Source organism: Myotis yumanensis, unplaced genomic scaffold (assembly GCF_028538775.1).
Source record: "Myotis yumanensis isolate MYYU_CA2020_CCGP unplaced genomic scaffold, mMyoYum1.0.hap1 SCAF_2, whole genome shotgun sequence".
In the NCBI taxonomy this organism is placed as follows: Eukaryota; Metazoa; Chordata; class Mammalia; order Chiroptera; family Vespertilionidae; genus Myotis; species Myotis yumanensis.
In genome coordinates, this window is record NW_027223753.1 from 80,519,310 (window position 1) to 80,523,779 (window position 4,470).

The window sequence follows — 4,470 nt, forward strand, 5'->3', positions numbered from 1 at the left end:
GATTCCCTTTCATAACTTGTGTGGACATTGACCTTCAGTGGGGCTGGGATAGAGATTGGCAGGGCCCATAGCACCTTCCTGGATATGGTCCCGACCTACGTCTCATCTCTCACCATTCCACCCCGGCCCATCGCACTGCATGCTCAATATTCCAGTCATGCCAAACCGCCCACTGGTGCCAAATAGGCCACGTTTGGAACAGTCTCCTTCCACCCACCTTTCCTATTTGGGTAAGCATTGACTCATCTTTTTCTTTTCATAATGTTACTTTATTTTCCTTTTATCAAAGGAAGCATTAAAGCCACCCAAGATCTATATATTCCTATGGTTCCTTACACATTTATTCTACCTAAAGTTAGGTGTGAATATACGGAACGCTTCATGAATTTGTGTCTCATTCTCGCCTAAGGGCCATGCTAATCTTCTCTGTGTCATTCCAATTTTAGTATAGGTGCTGCTGAAATGAGCATGACTCATCTTAGCTTACCTCCAATGTGACCTAATTCCAGAATTTTTTCCAAGAGAAGTTAGTGGCATCTTTTTCTGCCTTTCCATAGTAGCCAATACCTACTTCATTGTGAAGTTTAGTCTAATGCAGTATTAGTTTAGTGTGTCAACTCCCCTTAGTACTCCAGAGAGGGCAGGGACTTAATCTTGAATATCTGTATCCTCTAGCCCAGGGTTTCTCAATGGCAGCAATATTGACATTTTGGGCTGAAAAATGTTGTTGTGGTTGGGTCTGTCTTGTGCATCGTAGGATGTTTAACATAACCTCTGGCCTAAGCGTCAGTGTGACAGTTAAAAACTGTTTGCAGACATTGCCCAATGTCTCCTGGGGAAGAAAACTACCCCTGCCTGGGAAGCACTGCTATATCCCTAACACAGCCTGATATATAGTAGGTGCTTAATAAATATTTGCTGGTTAATAAATCAATGCCCAATTAATGAATAAAAAAACGGAATGAACAGATGAAAGAAGACCTTACTGTGGCTTTTACACACTCATCAAACTTAAAACCGTTATGCCAGCAGTCCAGTCTCTATGAACTGGCTCTACTCCCTTTCGCACTCTTCTCTCATACACTTTGCTCCTCACCTGTGAGCTTTTCTGCATTATCATGCTTTGTTTTCTTCTTGCCAATCCAAACTCTGTTCTAACTTTAAGACAAAGAGCAACTTATCTATTTCCAAAAGCTTTCCCCAATTCACCTAATCCAGTGATCTCCTTACTTCACATTCTCAAAATATTTATGAACAGGGTCTCTGATGGAAAATTACAATACATACATACATTTAATATATGTACTAGAGGCCCGGTGCACGAAATTCGTGCACAGGAGGGGTGTCTCTAAGCCCGGCCTGCACCCTCTCCAATCTGGGACCTCTTGGGGGTGTCCAACTGCCTGCATTGGGCCTAAACTGGCAGTCAGACATCCCTCTCACAATCTGGGACCACTGGTTCCTAACTGCTCACCTGCCAGCCTGATCACTCCTAACCACCTCTGCCTTGGCCCCCGCCACCATGGCTTTGTCTGGAAGGAAGTCAGACATCCAGAAGATGTCCAGTTGACCCAGTCTAATTAGCATATTACCCTTTTATTAGTATAGATTATCTGTAATGTATATGCAATACATATATATGTACACACATGCCTACACATTTACATACACATGTATACACATATACATGCAGTATTGTTTTGGCCTTAGAAATATATTTTTGTTTCACAAACTTGTAGAGAAATTTTCTTCTCAACTAGAAGAGTCACCCCTTGATAGAGGCTCACTGGCACATTTGAGGTCTTTCTTTCCTTCACATCAGCACAAGCTTTATGAACAACAGATGTTGAGCTTTTATTTGAAGTGAATTTTTTCTTTAAGCAACTGGCAGGTGTGTTAAAGCTGTGTAATTTGTGTGGTCCTGACATTGTTTTGCTTTTAAAAGACATAAGGCTCTTTAATATCTTGCAGTTTTTAAACAAACTCATTTCAAGGAGATGCAGCAAATACGAAAAAAAGTTATTTGCCATGTTTTCGGGTTTCTATGAGAAGGCACCATATACGACAAGCAATGAGAAAGACAAAAGTGGCTGCAGTTTGTCTTAAATTCTGACTGTGGTCCAACTCCACTGAGTTTTTTCATTGCTCAATGAAACTATTAAAAATGTTGGCCTTGCCCTGACCAGTTTGGCTCAGTGGATAGAGTGTTGGCCTGCGGACTGAAGGGTCCCAGGTTCGATTCCGGTCAAGGGCATGTACCTTGGTTGCGGGCACATACCCGGTAGGGTGTGTGCAGGAGGCAGCTGATCGATGTTTCTCTCTCATCGATGTTTCTAACTCTCTATCCCTCTCCTTTCCTCTCTGTAAAAAATCAATAAAATATATTAAAAAAAAAAAATGTTGGCCTACCAGGTTGACTCCGAGCTCTCTCAACACCCAGCATCCCCGCACCCCTCCTTCCTCAGGCATGCTTGTAGTGACCTGTACATGCAGCTTCCCCCATGCTTGTGCTTGGAAATTTGTCCAACCTTCTGTTCTGCAGGGTATTTCTTTTTCAAGTTTATCTTGGAGAAGTTCATATTTTACACAAGAGTAGTCACCCGTGGGGCTTCATTGGCAGGGGTAAGGGACAACCCCAGAATTTATCAGCCTTGCACTTGAGCTCCCACCTGTGACAGGATAGAGAACAGACATAGTGGGAGGGGTAGAGTGGGGTTAAACAGTCGTAGCGCCAGCACTAATTTTTAGAACCCTTAAAAGAAAGAGCTAAAAGAATGTTTTTTTTTTCAAGTCTTTTAAATCGTGCCTTTTGGCAGAACAGCCTCTTGAGGCTTCAGGCTCTCCATGTATTCCTCTTGGCTGTCTTTTGTGACTCACCCTCTCCATGGCTCTCTCCTCCATGCCCACCTATGGCCTCCCACTGTAAATATAAAACCAAAACACTTCTCTTGACCATGCCTCCTCCTATGATACATGAATGACAGAGGAAGGGAGAGGGAGAAAGAGAGATAGAAACATCAATGATGAGAATCATTGACCGGCTGCCTCCTGCACGCCCCACACTGGGGATTGAGCCAGCGACCCAGGCATATGTCTTGACCAGGAATCAAACCTTGACCTCCTGGTTCATAGGATGATGCTCCATCACTGAGTCACGCAGGCTATGATACAATCTTTATTTACTCCACCTCATCACCAAACCCATGTTGGCACCCATTTTTCACTTCCACAACCTCGTCTCACATTTGTATTCAGCTCAGCACAATCTCCACTTCTCATAATGCACTCACTCTTTCTTAGAATCTAAGACGTCCCAATACCGCCACATCTCTGGCCCTTCCTCGGTACTCCCGGTCTTTGACTCTGCTGCAGTCTTTGATGTAGCTGACCTGCTTGTTTGAAGTTATCTCCTGGTGTAGCTTTCAGTCTCTTGATTTTTCTTATCCCTTTCTTTTTCCACCTGGTAAAATTCAACTAGTGTGTCAGGGCTCAGCTCAAAGCTCCTTTGTGAAGCACCCTTATCCTTGGTCTGTAAGCAGAATTAATCTGTACTTCCATAGCACTTTCCTTATAGTTCTTTTATACCATCTTGTAATAAGATGGTTTTCATGTTAGCCACTGAGCTTAAGGAGTTCAGGGTCTATTAGTGTTAATATCTTATCCATTTGTTGGCTAGCCATCAACCTGGCTAGCATTTTGAAATTTACACTCTAGGTCTTCCCAGTGCTAATATTCTATGACTTTGAATATTACTTATCTATTTATGCATCGTGTGTCATTCATGTCTTGACCATTGTTCAATTTCTAGTACTCAATAATAACTTACTTATTAGGGCCTCAATCGATGCGTTGAATGAACAAATGAGTCAATTCCTAGAAATTGATGAGAGACTGACTTAGGTATAGGAAGAGTAGAGAACAAATCCCTGTCTTTCAATTTTTTGAAAATTCTGTCCTGGAAAAAACTGTACGTGTACTGAACCGACCTTTTGTAGCAATTGAAATTACCTCCTTCAAGTGCTACAGATAATTATCAGTTACATCTGTTATATGCAGTGTTCTCTACTCTACAAAGCATTTCCTGAGCAACACAAATTAACACACGCTGGCATGTGTAGAGCAGTTAGGTCCTAGCAGCAGGCTAGTCGTCCTGTAAAATACAGACCTAGTAGCCTGTGTAGAACAGGTTCTGTAGTAGCCTGAGACCATTACTGCTAGGAACTGGACAAGTACTTAGGTACCTGTTCTGACTAGGCAACTAACCAGCAGCAGCATCTTATAATCAGAAAACACAGAAGAGTGAATAACTGAATGTTCTCTTTGATTAGGGCCAATAGTGAAAGAAACTGTCCAAATTAGATACCAACTATGATATTATCAATGCTCTTTTCTTTTAAGTAAATTAAACTGGCTTAAATAACAATAACTGTGATGATACAAACACCGAATTTGCTTTAAAGTCTTTATTAT

At 41.9% G+C, this 4,470-nt stretch overlaps 1 non-coding gene across 1 annotated transcript; it reads right to left on the minus strand.

The window, feature by feature from the left end:
- Positions 1-363: 363 nt before the first annotated feature.
- Positions 364-470, minus strand: LOC139004578 (U6 spliceosomal RNA). The gene has a single exon (XR_011470452.1). It is a non-coding gene; the product is annotated as a U6 spliceosomal RNA (small nuclear RNA).
- Positions 471-4,470: the final 4,000 nt, after the last annotated feature.